Raw genomic sequence first — 13146 nt, forward strand, 5'->3', positions numbered from 1 at the left:
CATGTGCAAAGGAAGTCAGCCATCTATTAACGTGCTCATGAATCAGTCCTTATTGTTGCTCTCATGGACTTTAAAAACACCTATTGCTTTTTAGATCCATCCAGAATTGCCAACAGCAAGCATGGCTTACCAATTCAGGACTGGATTCATCAGCCATGGAGAATGGGCAGCTTCTCTCAACATCCAGCATCCTCATTCTCCCGTGGTCTCATCCCTGTGAGGGAGCCAGCCCTGACTGCAAATGGTTAAACAGGCCTACCTGGTAGATCCGAGGTTTAGTTCCCTCAAGCTACTGCTGCTGCTGAGTAAGCTCTGTTTTGTAAACATTAAGAGTTAATACACAAATAACAGAACCTGGTCCAGGAAGAGTGCTTAATCAATGTTAGCTGTTCTCATGATTGTCTACTCTCCAAAACTGTGAACACGGACAGTAAATGATCACATGTATTTGTTACATAACAACAACAACAAACTTTCTAAATAAAATATATGTTACTCAGGTTGGCCTTAACTCACAATCCTCCTGCCTCGAATCCCTAGTAGCTGGGGCTGCAGGTGTATCCCACCATGACCGGCTTAAATGATTTCAAACAAAGAACAACATACAATAACCAAAAACATAGAGAGTTTCCCCTGTGGGTCTTACAGTCTTATTTACAATATTTGTTTCTGTAAAGTAATTATGGATTTGTTTCTCTCTGAATGATTCCAAATTCTGAACAAATTCTAAAGTGACAACATACTGATTTCTAGCTTTGAATATGTATCTTAATCCTTATCTTTCATGGTAATGGAAGAAAACCTTGTCATTAAATCCCTGGTGACATGTGAGGATGTGGCACCTTGCTTTAGATTATACTGCTCCCTCTTGTGCACGTTCTGAATAAAACATAAAGAGCAACTGTAAAAACACTGGAAAGTGATCCAAGGGAGGCAGAACTGGGAAGGCTCTTGGCAGCTTTACAAGACAAGAGAACAACAGGTAAGACTCACATTATTTGTTATTATTCACCAAGCCAGTGAGATGGCCCAGGAGGTAAAGGCTTGCTGTGTAAATCTGGTTACCTGAGATCAAATCTGGAACCACACTAAGATGGAAGGTAAGAACCAACTCCATGAAGTTGTCCTCTGACCTCCACACATGGGCCATGCATGACACATATGCTCCCACACACATATCATGCATGCATGATAATAATGCATTTTTAAATAAAAATAACCAGTCAGTAGAATCAGGCCAACAGACGGCACAGATGTTGGGATTGATAGAAAGAGCCTTTGAAACAACTGTAACAATTAAATGAATTGCTTAAAGAATTCACAGAAAAAGGTTAATGGAATAGTGAAGCAGATGGAGAATGTTAGGAAATATATATATACAATTTATAGACAAAGTTAAGAGAAAAGGAATCAGAGGAAATTGAAATAAATTTATTGCTTTGCATTAAAGGAAGATTGCTAATGAGGAAAAAATAAAACAGGATTAGAGAATTTGAAAACAACTGAACAGAAATCATACAAACTGAAAGAAAAAAGAAAAGATATTTTAAGAGAAACAACACTGAATTGCCTATGAAATAATATCAAATATACAACGTACATTTTTTTAAATCTGATAAGGAAACAAAAGAAGGCAGCAAGAAAGTCTACTTGAAAAAACTTCGTAAGTCCCCAGTCTTTGTAGAGATAATCAAAAGCGGTGACTCTAAAGTCTAAGGCGTTGACTGTTCTAGTTAGCTTTCCGTTGCTGTGATAAACACCGTGAGCAGAAGCAACTGGAGAAAGAGAGGATTTAGGTGGCTTCTCCGCAGGATCACAGTCGATCCATCAGAGAGAGGTTTCAGCCCCTGGTTGGCTGGCTCCACTGCTTCTGAACTGGGATGAGGCAGACCATCATGGCAGAAGGGCATGGCTAAGGGAAAGCTGATCCCTAGTGGGTAGATAGAAAACAGAGAGAGAAGGGATGGGAGAGAAGATATCAAGTTATACCCTCCCAAAACATACCTCCAGTGACCTATATCCTTTATGCAAGACCTTAATTAAGGCCCCTACATTAAGGTCCCTTAACCGTGAACTCATCAATTAATCTCCTGGTGATATTTAAATATAGAGACAATGACAGCTTACACTTCTGTGAACTCTCCACTTAAACTAAAAACATGAAGCAACTATACAATATGCACAAATGGAAAGATTGCTCAATGGCTGAGGGCCCTCACTGCTCTTCCAGAGGACCCAACTTTATTCCCAGCAACCACATCAGGCGGCTCACAGCTGCTTGTAACTCAGGCTCCAGGGGATCCAATGCCCTCTTCTGGACTCAACAGGCACCCACACTCCCAAGAATCCATACATACGCAATATTAAATCAGTCTACAAAAGAAAAGAGTGGGGAACCATGGAGTATAAGAGGGAATGATTCCAATATTCAATGTGTCTCTTTGAACAGCTTGTAATAAAGAGTTGTCATAGGAGCCGGGCGGTGGTGGCGCAGGCCTTTAATCCCAGCACTCAGGAGGCAGAGCCAGGCGGATCTCTGTGAGTTCGAGGCCAGCCTGGGCTACCAAGTGAGTTCCAGGAAAGGCGCAAAGCTACATAGAGAAACCCTGTCTCGAAAAACCAAAAAAAAAAAAAAAAAAAAAAGAGTTGTCATAGTCACTAAGGCAGGTAATTGGGTATCTTGTGAAGAGCCCAGAATTCCATCTATAGATTTAGAACTTTGCTTTGTAGGTAACAGTGAAAGGACCAGGCAGACACCATAACAGACTGTCAGTCTTCTCTCAGAGATCAGGCCTCAATTTCAGGTTCCTGAGACTTAAGCAAGCAGTTTCTGGGAGGACCATGAACAAAAGACATAGTCCTTGCAGTAGCTCCCTTTCTGCACTACTCTGACCGCTCAAGGTTCAGCCAGTTGTTCACTGTCTGGGACCCCTCACCAACTTAGAGCTACGTGCATGAGTCAATGTGAACGTGCGAGGCCAGCTAGCCCCCATGGCAGCTCAAGGACAAAGCCTGGGACTTGTCCAGGCCTGCCCCAAAATGGATAACTGTAACCCCCAACTAACCTTAGCCAATTAAAAGTTACTAACATGATTGCCACTCACATAAACCAATCCTGAGTCTGTTCCTATGTAGTCTATAGACCCCAAGCCCCCCTTGCTTTAAAAACCCTGCCCCATTGCTACTCAGGGTCTCTCCTGCTCTGCTGCTGTTTCAAACGGACGGACGGAGAGTCCCAAGTTAACTTGTAACAATACAGAGACTCTTTGCTTTTGCATTGGATTCGGTCTCTTAGTGGTCTTTGGGGGACTCTGGGTACAACAACAGTAAGCTATTTCCCACACACTAAGGGCCTGGTATGCTCAAACTGCACTCTTAGAGAATATGAATACAGTTGATGGCTTGAGGTAAGAGATTATAATCAGGAGTCATAATAACGTGCTCGCCTGCAGGATGATGCGGGGTAGAAGGCAAACCAGGGAAATTGTTAGGGTTTTCTAGAAGAACAGAACTGATAGAATGAATATACATTACAAAGAGGGTTTTTAGTCATTAAGTTGCTTCCACAATAAGGATGGAGGAGTTCAGCAGTGGTTCAGTCTACAGAGTTGTACCCCTGAGCAGTTCCAATCTGGTTCTGAAGGCCTGGAGGACTCCTGAAGGGCTACTGGTCTCAGGTCATTTGAACAGCGTTTGATGTTAGTGAAGAATGTCAGCGGCGGCGGTGGTGGCGGCAGCGGCGGCAGCAGCAACCACAAAAGTGAAGATGCACTCATCAGCAAGGAGCAAAAGCAGATGAGCAAAAGCAGTACTGCTCTTTCCTCGGTCCTCTTTATATGTGGGCTATCACCAGAAGGTACTGCCCACTCTCAGGGAGGGTCTTTCCTATCAGATAATCCTTTCAAGAAATACCATCACAGATGGAATGTCCTAAAGATATGTCACTTACTTGATTCCAGATGATGATCAAATTCATACCTAAGATTGACCATCACGAGTGACTTGGGGGCAGAAGCCAGAGCCAGCTCTAGGAAGATCTGACCAAGCACTCTCAAACTACAGAATGCCACATAGTGATTGCCTTCAGAGGCTCGAACGGCAGGAGGCACTGGACAGAATGTAAAAAGGAGTGGCATGTGGTAACTAAAGAGCTCAATACCCTGCAAAAGTCAAAATACCCGAATCACCAAGTCATCACCTTGACTCAAAGGGATGCTACGGAGACTTTCCATCTCACTGGAGTTGGTACTGCCCTGCTCATGGTAGCCAACTAGGGTAGACTAGAAATACTTAGAACAATAGCTCTGTCTACTGGGGTACAGATAGACAGAAAGAACAGACTGGGATCCAAGTAGAAGAGGAAGACTAGATTTGCAAACAGTGTAGAAGTTGGACAGCAAGTATACCCATACATAAGACTAGATACATCATCTCACATTACTTTGATAATATTCACCCCTCACTACTCTCTTGTTACCCCACACACATGTCCCCTTTCTCTTCCCAATGAATCTTCCCTCTACTTTCGTGTTCTTTTTATTTCTTAAACAAGATTCTGTATGTAAGAATGTGATATTTATCTATGTCTGGCTTATTTCACCCAAAACAATAATCTCCATTTCATCCATTTTTTATAAGTGATACAATTTCATCCTTCTTTATGGCTGAGCAAATCTCAATTGTGTATATACAGTGTATTTTCTTTATCTATTCATCTGTTGATGGACATGTGGGCAGGTTCCATACCTTGAGTGCCATGAATAGTACTACAATAGATGTGAATTTGCAAATATCTCTATGGAATGCTGACTTGGGAGCAATGTAACTGAATGTGAGACATGTATTTCTATTTGAGGGTTTTGTAAGGGACCTTCCTACTGACTTTCACAGTGACTAATTTACAATCTCAACATCAGTGCATTAACAGTTCTTTCCTACCACCCTAACTCTATTACCCATGTCCTTGCCAGCATATTTTCTTTCTTGATAATGGCAATTCTGACTGACTCCCACTTGTTGGTGGCTAAAACGTTGAACATTTTTTTTCAAGCATTTATTGGAAACAGGACTTTATCTTTTACAATCTATTTTGATTTTTTTGTCAATTTGTTGGTTGAATTGTCCTTTTTTTAGCATTGAATTATTCATCTCTTTTGAATATGAACCTCTTCTCAGATGAATAGCTACAAGACTAGCCAGAATAACAAGAAGTTCTAAGACAGATAGCCAATTAATAGACTTGAACTACAAATCCGAGAATATATTTTTGAGACCTGGCTGTAAAGCTGAACAAAACTAGAATGTAAAATTAGCCCATTATAGGTATGAAAACTGAGGTAGAGAGGGTTATTTAAACACACACACGCACACGCGCGTGCACACACGCACACGCACACGCACACGCACACGCACATCAACAGTCAGTTCTGGTCAGGAGCTGTCCTAGAGTATAAGACAAAGCTGAGACTGAGGAAGCAAAAGTCAGCTCAACATTGGGAAAAAGAGTGGTCAGAACAGGGTCAGGCTTTTTCAGTAACCCAGGGAGGAAGCCATGGTTCTGTCCTGAGATACAGAGAAGCCACACTGAACAGTCAGTATTGGAACATGCAAGACGGTCAATGGCAGAACGGAAAGACTTGCCACTATGGAAATGGGAGGAGTGGAGAAATGATGTTATCACCTTGTCTGGTCCTCGGAAATGGCTGGAATATCAGTGATGTAGAAGGAAGAAAAGAAAAGTGATGTCAGGAGAGCCAGGACAACGAGGACCCCAAATTCCACCTAAGTAATTGATTCCAGGTAGACACTCAGGAATGTTAGGAAGCAGCAGGTGTCATTTTGAGCAGCAAACCTGCTCATTGGGTCTGATCTCTACGTCTCCTTCAAGTTCAAGACTTTCAACCACAGGAGTCTTGACATTGCCCTTGTGCTCCAATATTGGAGTCAATGTGACCGGGGATGACCGAGGCTTGTTCTCCATCTCTGTCCTGCTTCATTTCTTATCATTTCTCCTCCAGTTCTCCCCAGAACCATGGTGCTTTCCTCCTTTGTCTGTGGGTCTTGACTCCAGTCCTGTACACACGTGTCTATTTGTGTCCATAACCCCCAGGTCAGCCTGGCCCATTACTGTCATATAGGACTCCCCCTTAAGAAAACCCTTGGCAATGTCACTTCACAAAGGTCACGGTGAGAAGGTTCCTCCAGGTGGGCACCTGATTGTCTCCTCCAGATGTTGACATTTATCTGATGCTCTGACTAGCCAAAATGTCATGCTACTTCTCCTCAATAGATTTTATTGTGCTGTCCTAAGGGAAGCCCACCACCACAATCTAGTTGAAGCTAAAAAACACAGGAAGAGGGTTTAAGCTTTTAAAAGGTCAAGAACGGATGGGGAGAGAAGAAGAAAACAGCAAATAAACTTAGAAGTCAGCCCTATTTGCCCACAGGCTTCCCACTGAGCCCTTCAGAGAGCAAGCCACTCAGCAAAGGAAGTCGCCATCTTCTGGATAGTATGTGACTCTATTGTTTTATTCTCAGGGAGGTTCTAGTATAAGGCTAAAAAAAAGATTTTCACTTATCCCTATCTTCATGAAGGTCACTATTGCTATGATGAAACACCATGACCGAAAGTAACTTGGGGAGGGAAGGGTTTATTTGGCTTACTTATCCTGAGTCACTGTCCATTGAGGGAAGCCAAGGCAGGGACTCAAACAGAACAGGAACCCAGAGGCAGGAGTCAATGCAGAGGCCACGGAGGGGTGTTGTTTACTGGCTTGCTACCCATGGCTTGCTTATCCTGATTTCTTAGAGAACCCAGGACCACCAACCCAGATGGCACCACCCACAATGGGTCGGGCCCGCCCCTACCAAACACTTAATTAAGAAGAAGTCCTACAGGCCAGCCTACAACTTAATCTTATGGAGGCATTTTCTCAGCTGAGACTCCCTCCTCTCTGATGACTCTAGCTTGTATCAAGTTGACATACAACTAGCCTGCACAATCCCTAAAATAGAGAAGAAAGAAGAGAGACACTGAGCGGGTTAAAAAGGAAGAGGCACTTGAAATGAATGACAGAAGTAAAATTAAAACTCAGTGTTTTGGGTCTCATTAGTACAACACATTCGAGTCTGAAAGTATTTATAAAGTCCTGTCATAGCTGTGGGCTCTTTTCGGGATACATTTGGAATAAGAGCATGAGATGTGAAGCTCTCCATTTCAGGAGTTGAGCAGTCTGAACTGACAAAATGATGAGTGTTAGACTTGAAATTACAAAGCACTAGCGATCCATCTGGCCGTAGCCTCTGGTTCCAGCACTGAAAGGGAGTACTTGGCTTCCTTTTTAAATACCCCTGGGAAAGGCTTTCTACACTGCTGTGATAGCATAGAAATGTGAGATCCTACACTTCAGATTCTCTGGTGAGTGCAATATTGTATGAGAAAGAAAATGTAAAATTTGAAAATATGAACAAAGCCTCAGGAATATGAATTAGTATTTAACTGAACTTGGATAGCTCTGTTCTCCACAGTAATGAAAGACCTCTTAGTAGAAAATAAAAATGCCAACTTTGGCAGACAGCTTCCTTCAACTAGTCTTTTTTAAGCTTAAGAGCTGAAATTACCTTTTTTTTTTTTTATTTAAATCACCACTTTGGCTGAAGTGGTCGATAGCCAAATGTGGCTATTGTAAGCAGGGAAATAGTTAATGGGAAAATCTAGGGTTCCTTCAATAAAAGCAGGGCTGGGGAACCTGATTTGGAAACCAAGAAGTGAACAGTGGCTGTTAGTAGAAAGCAGGAATTTCATTTCAAATCATAAAGCAGTATCAACACCCCCTCCCCACACACACACCCCCACCACACCCCACCTCAGGCATAGGCCACCACCATTGTCGCACTGAGGTGAAAAGTTGACCCCATCTCCAGATTCTTATGTTACCCTCCAAGGTGGAATGTTCCAGAGAAAAATATAAGTCTGAGACTTAAGTCACACATAGTTCTTTAGCTCTGAACTGTGGGATCAAGACCAATCTGGCTTCTTTGTCTTCCAAAGCAGAAAGGTATATTTCTCCCTAAACACAAACAATGGAGGTGCATCAAAGATGGAAGCCGGGGTCTTCAACAATGCTCTGCCACTACGACACAATACCTGAGAAAATGTACTTAAAAGACGAAAAAGTGTGTTTGGCTCATGGTTTTAGAGGTTTCTGTCAATGGTCATTTGGCCTGTGCGAGAAAGTATGGTGAAATGATTGATCACCTATGGAGGACGAAAAATAAATGCAGGAGGACTCTGATACCCTCTTCAAGGAGATGCCTCCACTAACCTGGAATCTTTTCAGTAGGCCTTATCTCTAGTGATAGATAATATTGACTGTCAACTGCCTCCACTAACCTAGAATCCTTTCACTAGGCCTTATCTCTAGTGATGGATAATACTGACTGTCAACTGGAGCTAAATCTAGATTCACCTGAGGGATAGGCTTCTGGGCATGTCTGTGGGGGAGTGTCCTGTGTTCACTGGTGTGGGAAGAGCCACTTTAATTGTGGGTAGACTCCTTCTCTGAGCAGGGGATCCTGGGTGGAGAAAGAGAACTGAGCACTAGCATGTTCTCTCACTGTGTCATGTGACCAGCTGCCTCCACTCCTGGTACCTTGGACTTCCCTACCGTAAACCTTGAACTATGACCTAAATAAACTCTTTCACTCCCTGTAAGTGCTTTTTGTCAGAGTATTTTTTTTATCATAACAATAGGATAAGGAACTTAGACACCTTCTAAAGGACCCAAGAACTCCACAGTTCAAAGGCTTGAATGAGAACAACCCTTTAACATATGGGCATTTGGGGGACATTTAAGATGCAAACTTAGCATGGGATGTGAACAGGAAAGTCATTAGCTACTCAACAGTGGAAAAAAACTGGGTGTGCATTGTGGTCCACCCTTCTGCTCCAGGACTATTGTTTCTAATAGTAACTAGCTATCCCTCCTACACCTAAGAGCATTCTCACACCTCAAAAAGGAATAATTAATTAAGCAGTGATTTCAACCCAGGTCTTACTAAGGATCTCTAAGTGTTGGACACTTTTCTCCATGGCTGAGATATATGGTCTAATTATAAATATAACCACAAATAATAGATCCCATAAAATATGGGAGAGAGCAAGAAGAAAAGTCAGGTAAAATAGTTATGTCTTTATAAAGCTTCCAGTTGAGTGAGATGGGAGCTATAGGGCTCATTTTTGTAAAGATGCATAAAGCTATTGCTGTTTGTTTTTTCTGTCCTCTTTTTTGTATTCTGTGGTTCCTTTAGTGCATTTAGCACAGGCTTTGTGGGGTTGTCCAAGACTAAATAACCGAGGGAGCTGAGATCCTGATGTCCCTGACTGAAGCCAAAGCCTGTTGCTCAATTCTGTAGCCTAGTCATCTCTGTTTGTCCCGCCAGCCCTGGAGTGTGATGATCTAGAAATGGTCACGTGGCAGTGTAGCAGCCAACACGCTACAGTGATTTCTGTATTCAAGCCAGAACAGTTCCTATCTTGGAGCGGAAGAACATGATCCAGAGAAAAAAATAACCATACATATTATCAGGAGTAATTCCCTTTAGTCACTACAGCTGTGTAATTTGGACATTTTTGGTCTCAAAGGATGATAACAACAATCATCTCTATTGAAAAAATATCTTTGGGTCAAACCACTTATATCATCATGCTGGAAATTATGGGGGAAATGCCTAGTTTTTGTGAGGATTTAGTGGAAAATCCCGCCTCTGCCACTCCTGGATGTTCCCATCAGCACTGAAACCACACTCCAATTGTATGGTCACTTTTCAGAATCCCCATTCCCTATAAAATAGCTCTCTCTGGAAACAGTACTTCCTTTACCAACATATGTCTGAAGATCTTGGTGAAGAGTAGGTTTTGAGACTACTTTGGGCATGTACTTGGGATGTAACAGAACAAGATCCTTAGCAGACTGCTTTCTACTCCCTGTTGCCTGAAGTTTAAATACATTCCTGTAGTCTGATGTTAAAAAGTGTTTTTATCTGGCTCAATCACGTGAGCCACTGTTGACACCAGATTTGGTTGACCAGCCAAACAAATTTTTGGAAATTTTGCAGCTGCTCCGGATTGCTCTGAATGTAAAATGTAAAATACCTGGAAATGATCAAATTTTAAAAACCAGCCAGACACATGGTTATGCTTCTCCCTATTGGTAAAGTACAAAACCATCCCCAGTCACACACCACCATTACGCTTTTCTAAAAACTCAGCAAAGTCTGGCCATTCTTACCATTGGAATCTTTTTCAACATGCTATGTGTGACCTCATTATATATCCCTAGGACAGGTTGGGATTGAACTAATTATTCCCTTAAGCAGAGGAAGTATAAGACAAGCAGAAAACAAATTTCTTCTTTTAAGATGACTTCAGGTAAGATATCAGGAGACTTCAAGAAAGAAAAGAACTGTCTAATGAGTTCAGCAAGAGGTAGACTGTTGCCTTTGGGAGGCAGAGACTTCCCATGGACTTTGGTAGTTGCTCAGATGCCCATTTTTCCCAAAGTTCCATCCTACAACCCTGGAGCTCACTCTCTTCTGATCAATGCCTGCATTTCCATGGAGGTGACATGGGTAGTGATGGGGTTATTCAGTTGTACTTTGCTGCAAACTCAGTTTGAGTTTTAGCTATTGAAGCCTTAGGCTGAGAGAAAATGAATTCTTTCATCAGGGTTACAGGACACCCCTGAATTTCAGTCCAGGGCTTAAACTGAGAAGTTAGTGATGTCAGGCTTATCATTCCCTGCTTAAGCCATTCAATGTTATCAAAAGCATGCACCCATCAATTTTTAATATCTTTCATACTGTTTAGATGGTGGTGACAACGTAGTCAACCAAAGCCTTCTCCTCAATGAATTCTTGATTACAGATGTCCCTAGGTATTTAACTTGATATTTTATCACTGAAAATGCTATACAACTCCATTTCTACCTAAGAAAAATAACAAGGCTTTCATTTCTGTTATACCTCAAATTGAAAACCAGTCTCCAGCTCCTCATGTTTCCTTGAAATATCACCCAAAGCTTTACTTCCTTGTAGAAATCTATGAAAAACACAGCTAAGAGATGGTATAGCTACAAACACTATCTCTGCCGTTCATCAGCCACATGACTGGGGTGGTCCATCTCCTTGGGTTTTTAAGGGAAAGTCACTTTAGAAGAAAAAGGTTATATGCAGCTAACAAAACCGAGGTTTTTATTATAGAATCTAAGAGCTCTGAAAGCCACCAGAATCTATTAGGTTAGATTTGGTAATGAGCTACATTAAAATATCAGGGCAAAGCTAATTTGGACAGTAGCAGCAGTAGAGAGATCTGACATGCCCACATAGCAGATCAGCCTGCTGAAAAAAATAACCTTTTTGCTTTTAGTTATAAGATCACCTTTTTCCATTCCTCCGTTTCAGATTATAGATGGTATTTATATCCTTGACATTGGGGAAATCAAAGGTTGTCAGGAAGGGGGCTGTTATTGTCAGCCTTAATTGTCAACTTGACATAGCCTAGAGTCATCTGAGAGGAAAAACCCCAGCTGACAAATTGCCTAGATCAGATTGCTCTTTGAGCATTGGATGGATTGCTAATTGATAGAGGAAGGCCCAGTGCACTGTCAGCTAGAGTACCATTCCTAGGCAGGTAGTCCTGGGCTCAACAGGAAAGCTAGAGAAGCATGAGTGAGTGAGTGAGCCAGGGGGTGAGTCCCAGTGTTCCTCCACAGTTTCAGCTTCCGGTTCCTGCCTTAAATTCCTGTCTTGACATCTCTGGGTGAAGGACTGTGACCTGGAAGTAAAAGCCAAATAAACCCCTTTCTCCTCAAGTTATCTTTGGCCAGAGTGTTTCATCAGAGCAACAGAAGGGAAATAGGGATCCCCCTTGAAATTGACACAATCCCTCCTAGAGGGAGCCAAGACGCTCATAAGACTCAGGAAGCTACTGAAACGTCTAAGACTTGAGTTTGATTCCTGGAACCCATACAGTGAAGAAAAAAACAACCCCCTCAAGTTATTTTCTGAATCTACTCACGTACCATGGTTTATGTCACATACATACACACACTCACATAAATAAATGAACTAATTAATTTAGAAAATTAGGTATAAATTAGGTATAAATATTTATAAAAGAAGTTTTATAAATAGACAGGTGAAAGACAGACAGATGATAGATGAAATTTCACAACATAAATAGAGAATATTATTTACCTCCAGGGTTTATTCATCTAAGAACAGGTATGTATTTACTCAATGGATAATAAACACTATCAAGACCACAAAAAAAAATAGATTTGGTTATTTCAGCTTTTGAATTCTAGGGGTTAATTTTATACAATGGTGTGGCTCATTATTGTCCCAGTTGTTTGGTCTGATATGAGATATTATGGACAACATATTATTCAATGTCATTAGCATAATCATCTGGCCTTAGGTAAAGCATATGACTTTAACATGGGTGATCCTCATGCAGTTGGCTGAAGGGTATCAGAAGAAAGACAAATCTGAGTAGGAAGAAATTCTGCCTCCAGATGGCAACACAGGAATCCTGCATAGGCCTCTAGTCCCCTGGCTTTCCCTGCAGATCTCAACTCAAGCCAACTACATCAACTGAATCGCCTGCCACACAGCCTCCCTTACAGAGTTAGGGCTTACCAGTTTCAGAAGCCCATGAGCCAATCCCTGAAAACAAATCTCCATCTACAGATTGCATCCTGTTGGCTGTACATCTCTGCAGAGCTGGATACATGCATTTCCCAGCTGTGAGGATGAAAGAGGAAAGTTAAATAACAGCATAAGGCGACAGAATGCTTCCCAAATAAATCATTAAACAGTAGCTGTCAGATGGTACTATAGGCCCAGATGTTCAGAGAAAGAGGGGTCACCATGGGCTAACAATCAGAGTGATAGCCCAAGCATGGGAGACTTTTACCATTGCAATCTGAGACTTTTAAGAATTGTACAACTAGGGGCTGGAGAGATGGCTCAGAAGTTAAGAGCATTGGTTGCTCTTCCAGAGGTCCTGAGCAGTTCCCAGCACCCACATGTTGGCTCACAATCATCTATAATGGGATCTGATGCCCTTTTCTTTCATGCAGGAAT

The sequence above is a fragment of the Peromyscus eremicus genome, chromosome 8b (genome assembly GCF_949786415.1).
Source record: "Peromyscus eremicus chromosome 8b, PerEre_H2_v1, whole genome shotgun sequence".
NCBI lineage: Eukaryota > Metazoa > Chordata > Mammalia > Rodentia > Cricetidae > Peromyscus > Peromyscus eremicus.